The sequence below is a fragment of the Pleurodeles waltl genome, chromosome 2_2 (genome assembly GCF_031143425.1).
Source record: "Pleurodeles waltl isolate 20211129_DDA chromosome 2_2, aPleWal1.hap1.20221129, whole genome shotgun sequence".
Taxonomy (NCBI): domain Eukaryota; kingdom Metazoa; phylum Chordata; class Amphibia; order Caudata; family Salamandridae; genus Pleurodeles; species Pleurodeles waltl.
In genome coordinates, this window is record NC_090439.1 from 648,434,341 (window position 1) to 648,447,269 (window position 12,929).

At 45.9% G+C, this 12,929-nt stretch overlaps 1 long non-coding RNA gene across 1 annotated transcript in view; it reads right to left on the reverse strand.

Moving 5' to 3' along the window:
• Positions 1–5,720: 5,720 nt before the first annotated feature.
• Positions 5,721–12,929, reverse strand: part of LOC138282521 (uncharacterized) — a 47,338-nt gene continuing 40,129 nt past the window's right edge. Inside the window, exons 4-5 of the long non-coding RNA XR_011200962.1 lie at positions 9,080–9,649; positions 5,721–6,135 (exon numbers count right to left, since the gene is read on the reverse strand). This is a non-coding gene — a long non-coding RNA (uncharacterized lncRNA). The remainder of the gene's footprint in view (positions 6,136–9,079; positions 9,650–12,929) is intronic.

Consider the following 12,929-nt stretch of genomic DNA (forward strand, 5'->3'; position numbering starts at 1 on the left):
ACAGAAGTGTCCAGTCCAAGTGTGTGGGCATGTGTACCCTTCATGGTAGTGGCAGGACTGATTTCCAGGGATGGACTGTGCAGGGCAAGTGTTGTGAAAATTGCTTGTCATACCTGGGACAATCATGCTATCCACTGCCACAAACGATGCCCCCACTTGTCACCCAAGCTCCTTGCAGACTTTGCAAGTGTCACATTTAGTAATGTCAGGGGTCTGTTCATAAATTCCTGTACTTCTGATATTTCACATCCACTGCCTCATGTATGGGGCCCTTATTTACCTTATGATTGGAGATGTCATAGTTGTGTGCCATGTGCTACAGTTGACCATGTTGGCAACATGGATATGACTCATATGTTGTGGTCCATTGTGACCTTCATTTGTGACATTCAAGAGATGAGTCTTTTTGTTATGTGTGTGATGGCTGCTGTACAATCATACGCATCACGTGATGTTGCATCAGAAGTAGTCAGATTTGTATTTGTCACATGCTTCCTGAGGTAATACTCACATTCCTAAGGTACATGTGATGGAGAATGAAGACACCAAAGCAGGATTGTGTAATCAAGTAAGGTGTTTATTTACATATCTTAACAAGGTGTTTAGAGTGACTATAAAGTGAAAAGGTTGTGTACAATTTGCTGTCTGTGGCGCATTCCTGCAGCTTTGTTCTGCTGTTCACCATCATTTTCCCTGCCACCATCCTCCTCCTCCTCTTCTTCCGCCTCCTTAGGCAGTTTTGATCCGGCTTATGTAATGGGGTGTTCATCCTCACACAAATGTTATGCAGGATAGCACAGGTCAGTATAATTTTACACACAATGTGTGAGGCATATAGGAGGCTGCCTCCTGTGATGTCCAGGCACCTGAATCTGGACTTAAGGATGCCAAACGTCCTTTCCACAATGGTGCATGTCCTCTGATGTGCCTCATTATAGGCATGCTTTGCTGCTGTGCTTGGGGAATGGGGTCATGATCCATGGCTGGATCCCACAACCCTGATCCGCTGCAAAAGATAATAGGAGTGAGTATTTTGTTAGTGCTTGCAACATGAATGTCATTTAGCATCACAGTTGATATCTTGTATTGTCTGTGACTCATGTGTTTGTGTTATGGTGTGAGTTCTTGGGCCTCTGTGAGGTCTTCTCAGCACTGGGTTGTTTGACATGACAACTTGTGTTTGGCTCATGGTCCTGGGATCTATGATTTGGTTTCCTAACTGTTGGTCAGTATGTATGTACCATGCGTTGTGTAGTGTCCCATACGTATCAGTGTGCTTTCACTGGAGGGGACATGATACATCCACACACATAATGGGTTCAGATGTGGTGGTAATGGTTGCACTACATGGCCTGGGCATCCCATCCATTTAGACATGTGTCATTGCAGATGAAATGCAACACCAAGGCCCTTTGAAATGGGTAGGTGACAATGCACAACACATCTCCATAAGTCGGCAGCACTCAGCTGTTCAGTATTGACAATGCACGATTGTCCCATGTGTGACTTGTTTCTAGGCAAGCCTTTGTTGTTCTCTTTGCCAGTAGCTCATGTGCAACAGTGCACCTACACTACCAAACTTGCTCCAGGAAACCTGGCTAACTGCCTTGTGGAGGTGGATGTATCTGTACAGGAAGGGCCATATGCCTGTACATATGCTATTTTGATGGACAACTGGCTGTTTCAGTGTGCGCACCAGTGTGCAGTTTGCATTGGTGGCACATCAATATTTGTTCATAGCACAGTCCACTTCCTTATTGCAACCTGCAAACGGCACCCCAGGAGTGGTGTGTGATGTTGGGACTGCCTCATTATTTCCGTGTCACCTACAGGTGAGTCAGCATGATCATGCTATGTGTCTCATGGTGTTAGACCTGCTACAACACACATTGCACACCCCTTCCATGATACATACTGCTTGGGAGGGTGGCCAATTGACTATGTGGCCTAATGTAATTGTAAATAGTTCATCTTCCAAGTTGTACTTACAGTGCAGGCCATGTCATTGTCACTGTGGGCTTTGACATTGTTCCCTTGGTGCTCTAGATTGGCAGCTAATGTTTGTGGCAGAAGTAATTTGTCCAGAGGTGTGTATCCCATTGTGTCAGGGTGTCCAACATAACTACCAGTGTCACACCTCAGTGTCACCCTGAACATGTGTAAATGTAGTGGTGTATGTCTTGTGTGTCCTACAGGGTTGTTGTTCTGTGTGTATATTGCTAGGTTTATTGAGTTACGGACAAGAAGGCCATTGCCATATCCTGGAAGTGCTGATTGATCCTGCTGTGCCAGAATATAAATGAGTCATGGACACTCCCAGGATACTTGGCCAAGATGTTTGTAAACACTCCCTGGTGGTCAACTATGGCCTGCACATTGATAGAACGTGTGCTTTCTGTTCCCGAATAGGTGCTTTGTTGCTGCAGGTGGGACAATCCAGACATGGGTGCAGTCAATTGCACCGAGCACATGCGGGAAGCTGTTGATTTGATAAAAACCCTGTTTTATATCCTGCTGCTTCTGTTGGGTGTTGGGAAAGCTGATGTGGCGGGGTATGAGGGAGATTATGGCATCTAACACTTTTGGCAGGAAAGCTGAGAATAAGGGATAGGATACCCCAGCGACCAGGGCACCCGTTGTCTGGAAGGAGCCACTTGTCAACATATGCAGGACAGCTAGCAGCTTGGTCACAGCTGGTATGTTGTGTGGTGTCTGTAGGCTAGCTGTTAATTGTGGCTCAGCATGGTGCAGCAGCTGCTGTATAGCTTGCTAGTTGAGTCAATACCTCCAAATGATGTCCTGTTCCCTGAGGCCATGGAGGGTTGTCCTGTTTCTGAAAAGTCTCTCCTGCCTTCTGCGTTGCCTTTGTGGGCCACATTGGGGTGGTGGTGGCTGCTGCCGTTGGTCCTGTGCTTGGCGTTGTCTTGCAAGTTGCATCAGTAGCACCTCCATGTTGTCCTGTTGGACTGTAATGTTGCTTGTGTGTGTTTTCCTTAAGTAGTGGTGTGTTTGCCTAATTTTAACACCTGCCCTGACCCAGGCATTAAAATTTGACGCAAATCGGTCTTTGTGTCATTTTTTGGGTCCGCCTCCCACCTGTGCGTCTTTTTTGCCCTGTTGGATAACTATGGTGTTAGGGTGTTTGAGCCATTTCTTTGGACGGGAACGCCTACCTTGCATCTCTTTGACGTGTGTTGGTTTCACGCATCCTTAAATTGATGTTGGCTCCATATTTTTGACACGACGTAACTAGCGTCAAACTATAGATATAGAGTTAAGTTTGCGCTGGATTTGTGTAAAAAGAAATGAAGGAAATCCGGCGCAAACAGAGTATAAATATGGGCCTAAGACCCTCATTATGAGTACGGCGGTCCTGAGACCGCCGTACCTGAAGTGGTGGTCTGACCGTTCAATCTGGACAGTCTGATGCCAGATTATGATGCTTTCAATCGGACAGCCAGAAGACTGCCGCCACCTCCAGGATCAAGTCGTGGTCAAGCACGGCGGTGCTGATGTTGTCACCACCATGCTGATCACAACTTGCCTTTCTTCCAGCCTTTTCATGGTGGGGTCACTGTCATGAAAAAGGCTGTTGGAAAGGCAGAGACAGGGCCACAGGGGGGCCCCTGCACGGCCCATGAGCATGTTGTGGGCAGCGCAGGAGTCCCCCTGTCAGCACACCCAGAATGTGTACTGTCTGCCATAGCAGACAGTGCGTATTCCGAGTGTGCTGGCAGCACGTACAGTGTATCAGCATTGGGCTCGGATCTCCCTGAGAGCTGAAGCCAATGACATGCACTGACTGTGCCGGCCAGCCCGGTGGGACATTCATAATAGGGTGGTGGGGAGGTCGCCAGCTTGGCAGTCCGACGATTAGACAGCCAAAATCTTGATGAGGCCCTAAGTGTCTGATGTCCTTTTACTTACATGAGATGGACTGTAAATGTGGGATTAAGGAAATCAGATTCCCAGCTATTTGTAGTATCAAGAAAAATAGAAGAGGTGGTGGCAGGAAAGATGTATGGAGAGAGAAGACCTTTTTGTACCAATAAATTGAGAACAGCTGAACATGGTTTTAACTTAGGTGATGAACTGCATGTCTTTTTAAAGGTTTAATAAGCTTGAGAGATTCTCACTTCAATTACTAATAAAGTAGAATAAAATTCTGAGCCAGATAGTCCAGAAACTTGTACAAGATTTCTTGTTGTCATCCACTGGATGCCCAAAGTTGCCCAAAGGCAAACACTTCCTGCAGTTTCTAGGGTTTTACTTTTGGGGACTCTAGACACCTCTTGTTGGACCTCTGACTTGATTGGGACCTGCTCCCTGTGTTAAGTTCTAAAATTATAAAAAGTTTGTGTTGAAATTAGCATATTTGTCACTTTTGAAAGTCTAGCGTAAATGTGGACTAAGGTTTTGCACATGTGTGCAAAGTTCAAATTTCTGATGCAAGCTTGTGGAGGGTGTTTAGGGCACATGCGTCTAAAGAAAATATGATATGTGCTTAACAACACTTATTGGTATAAGAATGAGTAAGACATTGTCAAAATGTTCATATACGATATTTTGGTTAGTCAGCTGAAAACTTGTACAAACGATTAACAATACTGCTCGAAGTTCACATCTGGCATTTACGCTAAAGGAGATGCTTTCCCCACTTAATGCCATGTATGTGCAAATGTTGCAGAAGACAAGGAACAACAGGAAAAAACATTTAGGGCCAGATGTATGAAGGTTTGTAATTGTGAATCTCAAATAGCGATTTTTACCGTATCGCTATTTGGGATTAGCAAAATGTGATGTAACAAGGCCATTGCAGAATTTTTTGCGATTACTAAAAATTTGCAATCACAAATAGCGAGTACCAAATAGCGATTCTATAAAATAGTGATTCTGTATTTTTGAAATCCCGTTTGTTGACTCCTGGAGCAGCATGATGACATCACAACCAGGAAGTGAGACACTGCATGCTGTTTCCAGACGCCATAGCCACAGGAGCAGGCAGACAGACCCAGCACAGCACCAGGGAGGCACTCAGGAGAGTCTACCAGGACCAGGAGAACCCAATGACCACTGATGGAAATGGCAAGGACACAGGATGAAGAAAAAGAAAACTGAAATTCAGTGAGCAGGAATTGGAGATGCTCACGGAAGAATTGGTCAGGAACCATGACCAGGTATTCGGGAAGAACTCACTACATATACCAGAAAGTGAGAATAGTAAATTGTGGACTGACATCCAGACCAAAATCAGCGCAGTGGGTGCTGCGCAGCGTACAATTGAGGAGCTACGCAAGCGCTGATACGACTTACTATCACATGCCAAGGAGAGGGTAGCAAGAATGCTGAAGGAAACAAGGAGCACTTGTGCTGGAGCATCCACCCCGACACCATCTGCCCCCTTGGAAGACATGGTGGAGTCAACACTGCTGCCTGAAGTAGTAGGTGGTGTCACCGACATAGACGCCTCAGGCACCAGCAAAGATAAGGGCAGAAATGATTTGAATCACCATACGTGCATGTACAAATGTGCCCTAGAAAATTGCGATGTCACCATGCACTGTGAGAAACAGTCCATGCCACATTTTCCATTCAACACAACAATGTCTTATGAGAGTGGCAGTCCATACCACAAAAGTGCATCTACTACATAAATAGCAGTATTGTGTAAAACCAAGCAGAGAGACAACACAACAGACAATTAGATACATTATGCCAAGGAAAATGTTTAATGCAAAAGTATTGTACACATGCAAAAAGAACATCATGACTGACATGCTGCATATTGTTGTTGCAGGTGTTCCTACACCTGACGCAGCAGAAGCTGAAACAGGGGGAAATGACGAAAGCCAGCCACCGTCTGATACCAACATCGAGTCCATCATACCAGCACCACCCAGACGCAGGGCAAGAGTGGAACTCCTCCCTGATTTTACCCCAGACTCCAATGAATTACAAGAAGATGTACACACACCACCTTCAGATGGTAGATGCACCCACAGACAGCAGTCCCTGTTCCGGCGCCAGTATACTGCCCTCTGGAGGCATTGTGGAAAAGGCGGACAGAGCACAGAGGAAGGTGAGGGCCCATCTCTGTTTGGTGGTCTTGAGGCATCCATGTTGAAGGTGCAGCATCTACAATTTAAACACATGAGATGAATGCACAGGCAGTTGGTGTCTCTCAATCACAACTTGTGAAAGCTGCATGAGTGACAGCAAGCTATAGCAGAACACCTAAGGGAGATGACAAATGTCATTAAGGAACTCTGCACTGTAATGCAGCAGGAGCATATCACCCACCATAGGCGCCATCACCAATTGATGTGTAGGTTGGACGGGTTCAGCAGATCTGTTAATTGGCTCACTAATACAACTGCTTTGCTGTCACAACGTGCTGTAGGTATGCAAGTGGAAATGACACATTGCAGTCGGGACATTGCACGAGGATTGGTGCAAGTCACCAATGTATTGGAGACAATGCAGGCAGTCAGGAGTGCTGCAAAGAGCGATCTGGGTGGTGGGGATAGTGAGGAGCTCTCTAGCCTCACCAGTGTCACAGCCCCTGTTAGACTTTTCATCCTTGGCGTGGTCTCTCTTAACTTTTTGCCTCTGTTTTCCAGGTTGTTGATGTGTGCTGGACTCTGTTTTTGCTGTTTGTGTTACTCTGGGCACTTTACCACTGCTAACCAGTGCTAAAGTGCAAGTGTTCCTATACAAAAAGTGTGTGTAATTGGTTTATCCATGATTGGCATATTTGATTTACTAGTAAGTCCCTAGTAAAGTACACTAGAGGTGCCCAGGGAATGTAAATCAAATGCTACTAGTGGGCCTGCAGCACTCGTTGTGCCACCCACCTAAGTAGCTCTGTAATCATGTCTCCAATGCAGTGTCTGTGTGATCAGTTTTTAACTGTAAATTCGACTTGGCAAGTGTACCCACTTGCCAGGCCTAACCCTTCCCTTTTCTTACATGTAAGGCATCCCTAAGGTAGGGCCTAGGTAGCCCCAAGGGCAGGGTGTAGTGTATGGTTAAGGTAGGACATATAGGAATGTGTTTTATATGTCCTGACAGTGAAATATTGCTAAATTGGTTTTTCACTGTTGCAAGGTCTGTCCCTCTCATAGGTTAACATGGGGGCTACCTCTAAAAATGATTAAAGTGTAGATTCCCTTTGGGAGCGGATAGAGGTGGAGTTTGGGGTCTCTGAGCTCCCAATTTAAAAATACATCTTTTAGTAAAGTTGATTTTAAGATTGTGTGTTTGAAAATGCCACTTTTAGAAAGTGAGCATTTTCTGCTTAAACCATTTCTGTGACTCTGCCTGCTTGTGGATTCTCACTCTGGGTCAGTTTGACAGGTGGGCTGGTTGCACCTCTAACTAGACAGTGACACAAAGGGAGCTAAGGTGTAGTCTGCATTTCCTGATGAGGCATCTGTGCTAGGAGGGAGGGGAGGAGTGGTCACTCACACCTGAAAGGGCTGTGCCTGCCCTCACACAATGCAGTCTCCAACCCCCTGGTGTGTGTCTGGGGCCTGGCCTGGGCAAGGCAGAATTTCACAATCAAGATAGACTTTCCTTTGAAGTAGGCCTACTTCAAAGGGCAACATTGGTATAAGAAGGGAACCTAAAACTACAGACTTTAGGACACTTCTGGAAACCAAGAGGAACCTCTGCCTGGAGAAGAGCTGAGGAAGAAGAGCTGCCCTGCATGTGACTGTGCTTTGTGGAGCTATCCTGCAGTTGCTGCTTCTGCCTGTGCTAGAGGACAAAGACTGGAATTTATGTTGCCTTCCCTCTTGTGAAGATCTCCCAGGGCTTGATTTAGAGCTTGCCTCTTGTTGTTTGAAGTCTCAGGGACAGCAAAGACTTCTCTCTGCCAGCACCTGGAGCCTCTGGAGAGACTCCTCCTCTGCCAAATGGTGCCCATCCAGTTCCTGGGACCCTGAGAAGAGAAGCTGGCAGCCCAAGAGTGATAAATCCATGCACAGACCGCAGTACGGGGAAAAGATCAACGGGACTCCAATCTGCGGCTGAAAAATGGACGCACCTCCGGCTTCGCAGCTGAAAATCTGCACTCACCTGCAAAGCAACAGGGAGATCGATGCCCGTGGCTGGAGAAACAAAGCGCAGCACCGCTGACGGAGACCGGTGAGATTGTAACCCACGCTGCGTGGTTTTCGGAACATAGCGTGGCTGAATTTCTGACGTAAACACCGCTGGGCGTGTAAAAACCACACAAGGCCTGCCCTGACCCGAGAGTGCTGACCAGATTGACGCATTGCTCTCCTGCAGAGAGAAGAAATGACGCACGCCGACCCGACTAAAGGAGAAATGACGCAAGATCTCGCTTGTGAGTGAAATCAACGCATCGCAAGCCCTTTTTGACGCACACTCACCCGTGTGGGGTTATTTTTGTTGCACCCAAAGTACATTTTCACGCTAAGAGCGTTAGCGTTGTGTTTAAAACTACATGAAGACTCTTTTTGGTTTTTAAGTGACAACTTGACTTTTGATTTGTGGATTATTGTCGTTTTTGGTCTTGTTTTGTTTAGATAAATATTTTCTGTTTATCTAAACCTGTGTTGTATAATTTTGTAGTGTTTTCATTAAGTTACTGTGTCTGTTGGTACAAATACTTTACACCTAGCACCTACCAAGGGGGTGAGCGGGGGTTAGCTGAGGGTGATTCTCTTTTACCCTGACTAGAGTGAGGGTCCTTGCTTGGATAGGGGGGAACATGACTGCCAACTAAAGACCCCTTTTCTAACAGCCCCTGTAATGGATCCTGAGTGTCGCAGTTCCAGACACAGTGCTGTCTCAGAACCTTCAACAAGATGTGCAGTTGAGCCCACTGAGCGTTCTAGCGGAATGTGTGAACGTAAAAAGTAATGTGGAGGTGTTCAGGGCCTTGCATATTTTGATGCAATTCATTGATACTAGAATGTTAATAGTATGACACTTTAATTGGGTACTGATTGTGTTTGTGGAATACCTATGCCCACATAATTGTCCTGAAGTTAAGGCAATAAATGTGATACCTGTAGCAAACAAAGAAAAATGTGGTGTTACCTTTACTTACATCAGAAATAGTTGTGCATAGTCTCAGCACGTCTTTGCCTGCCATCTGCTGCTGTGGTTTGGTCTGCTGGGTGAAGGAGTGGCAAGGGGTCCTCATCGGAGTCAGTCTCTGTGGGTTCCACTGGTATGCCTCTTACTGTAGCAATGTTGTGCAACATTGCACATGTGGCCACAATCGTGCGGGTTTCTGGACTGTATTGGAGTGCGCCCCCACTTTTATGCATGCATCGGAAGTGACTATTCAGCAGTCCAAAGGTCCTCTCAATCACGCGTCGTGTCCTCCTATGTGCCACATTGTATTGCTGTTCACTTGGCCTGGCAGGATTCTTCTCCAGACTCCCCAGCAAAAAGCCTTGTGTACATTCTACTTTGCCTAAAGATGCATGAATCATGTGTGCTATCACGGTATCTGGCCACAAAGTCAGTTATGATGTGGGAGGCATTGCAAATTACCTGGATGTTCATTGAATGTCTATTTTTCCGATTCCTGTAGACATACTCTTGCTGATGGTGGACAGATTGCCACATGTGTCCCATCAATGCAGCCAATGACATGTGGAAATTGGGCTACCTGGTAGAAAGCAAATTTAATTAGCTGCAAATCCTGTGGGGTGTTGGGGAATGTTACGTACAGATTAAGTTTTGTTAACATAACATTGAGGAATGCATTAAAGAAGCGTGAGAGCGCTCTTTGAGACACACCTCCAGCTGCTGCTATAACCCCCTGACAGCTTCCTGAGGCTAACAGGTGCAGGGAGCATAATACCAGCACAGGAGTGGGTATGGAATTGGTTTTTTGTGTGCCTCGCTGCAGTTGAGGTTGTAAATCTGCTATTAAGTCCAGTATCATAGCAGAGTTCAGCCTGTACTTGTCAAATATTTCCTCCTCTGTCTGATCAAAGAGTAATGCGCACTCTGAAAATGCACTCCTGTCTCCTCCTACCTCTCCTCAAACCTGCCAGGATCCTCATCCTCCTCGCCAGGACGTAGAGTGCAGCCATTGTTGAAAAGGGCTGATGCATTCTGGGCCTCTTTTTATAGGTTGCACCTGTTTACCACCTGAATTCATTTAGTGGTAAACTGCATACACAAAATCCTTTTTTTGAGAATAATCACAATTTGCAACTGATCCATACATTGAATTTGTGATTCCTTATTTGCGTTTTGCAGTTTGGGATTCGCAAACTTTAGCTGCATTTTTAGGGAATTACTATGTTAGCGATTCCTTAAAAATACACTGCAAATGCCTTTCATACATCGTAGAAGGCTATTTGGCATTTGCAAACAGTGGAATTTTGCGATTCGTACTGTTTGCGAATGCAAAATACTTTGATACATCTGTCCCTTAATTGCTTGTGGATCACCTGCTCAAAGTATGAAGTCTAATGACAGCATAAGCCTAATAAATGTGCTGCTGTGGGACAGGCAGATACATGAGGAGAATCAGCTGGGCAGTCGTGGCTAGCTGGGAACTGCCTGGAAACAGAAATGTTTTTCGGCAAAATTGTTGCAGTTTAAATTAATTATAAGCTAATTTCAGTGGTAAATCATGAAGTACTCAGGGTATAAATTGCTCACACTAATTGTTTGGTTCCAGAAAGCACTCACTGCCACGGCCAGTAGTTTGGGGTTGGTAGTTCTGTTTTAAACTTCTTTTTACGTCATTATTATACATGGGAGTCTGTAATCCCTGTATAAAAACCTATCTCTAATTTCCTTATTTCATGTGAATTATGACATCGCTAGTTCCCTGTAATAAAGAAATGATGTTGCTGCTTAGCTGTGATCATTTATTACAGTTGAGTTCTGACATCATAGTGCCTGCCGTCAGAGCCAGCAGACAAGGTTAAAGGCAGGACATGGATCATAATTAAAGCTGCAGCTTGAAAAATGAAAATAAAACCTGATATTAAACTGATTTTATTATTTTTTGCAATACATATATAACTGCTTCTTAGTATGTTGAACTTTGCTCCACAGATTTTACTTGTATTCTTCATCTATTCAAACAACCTATCTCTTTCATAGGAAAGAGCAACACACGTAGGGTTTTGTAGGAGGCTGGCCTGGCTTATAGTGGGTACCTGATGGTACTTACACCTTGTGCCTGGTCCAGTTATCCCTTATTAGTAGTGTTCTAGCAGCTTAGGCTGATAGAGGTAGCTATAGCAGAGCAGCTTAGGCTGAACTTGGAGACATGCAAAGCTCCTACTATACCACTTATATCATATAGGTACTATATCATAAGAAACACAATACTCAGAGTTACTAAAAATAAAGGTACTTTATTTTAGTGACAATGTGCCAAAAATATCTCAGAGGATATACTCCCCTAGGAGGTAAGTAAAACACACAAGTTATACACACAAACCAAAATCAGGTAAGTAAACAGTTAGAAAAGTAGTGTGAACACTGTAGAATACAATAGGATGCAATAGGCCTAGGGGCAACACAAACCACATACTAAGAAAGTGGAATGCGAACCACTTAGGGACCCCTGGCCTAGTGTAGTGTGTAGAGGGTCGCTGGGAGCGTAAGAAAACACTAAGGGTGTCCAAGATACCCCACCCCACGACCCTGAGAAGTAGGAGTAAAGTTGTACTACTTTCCCAGAAACACACTAAACTCGTGATAGGAGATTCTGCAAAGACCACAACAGACTGCAAAGCACTGAAAACGGATTCCTGGACCTGAAGACCTGCAAAGGAAGGGGACCAAGTCCAAGAGTCGTGAAAGCGTCCAGGGGGGCAGGAGCCCACTAAACCCCAGATGAAGGTGCAAAATGGCTGCCTCCGGATGGAAGAAGCTGAAGATTCTGCAACAACGAAAGGTGCTAGGAACTTCACCTTTGTGCAGAAGATGTCCCACAGAGTGCTGGAGGATGCAGAGTTCCTATTTTGGAGAAAGACCGCAAACAAGCCTTGCTAGCTGTAAAGGTCACCACCAAAGAAAAAGGGTGCAGCCCGGGCCCAAGAAGGACCAGGAGGTCGCCACTTGGAAGAGGAGACAGAGGGGGCCTTCAGCAACACAGAGAGCCCATGCACAAGAAGGCAGCACCTGCAGAAGTACTTGAACAAGGGTTCAAGAAAACTGAGCACCGTGGTTGTTTCAAAACTACAAAAGAGGATCCCGGGAAGCCGGTGGTCAACTCAGCGAGTTGAGCAATGCAGGACGGATTGCTGGGGACCTGGGCTAGGCTGTGCATGAAGGATTCCTTGCAAAAGTGCACAGAAGCCCTAATGGCTGCTGCAGTTCATGCAGTACACAGGATTACTGTCTGGAGAGGGGAGGCAAGGACATACCTCCTCCAAATTTGTACATTTGTACAACTGGACAGTCTGGGTCACTTGGGTCCACCACCTGTGTTCCAGGGGCCACGCTCATCAGGATGAGAGTGGTCCCAGAGTACCGGTGATGCTGAAGTTTGGTGCCTGCTGGAGCAGGGAGAAGATTCTGTCAACCCACAGGAGATTTCTTCGTGGCTTCCAGTGCAGGGTGAAGGCAGACAGCCCCCAGAGCATGCACCACCAGGAAAGAAAGCCGGCAGGATTAGGTGCTACAATGTCGCTGGTAGTCTTCTTGCTACTTTGTTGCAGTTTTGCAGGCGTCCTGGAGAAGTCAGTGGTCGATCCTTGGCAGTAGTCAAACAGAGAGGTGCAGAGGAACTCTGGTGAATTCTTGCAAGTCGTTACCTGAGGAAAAGCCCACAGGAGAGACCTTAAATAGCCCTCAGAGGAGGATTGGCCACCTAGTCAGTAAGCACCTATCAGGAGGGGTCTCTGACGTCACCTGCTGGCACTGGCCACTCAGAGGCCTCCATTGTGCCCTCACACCTCTGGATTCAAGATGGC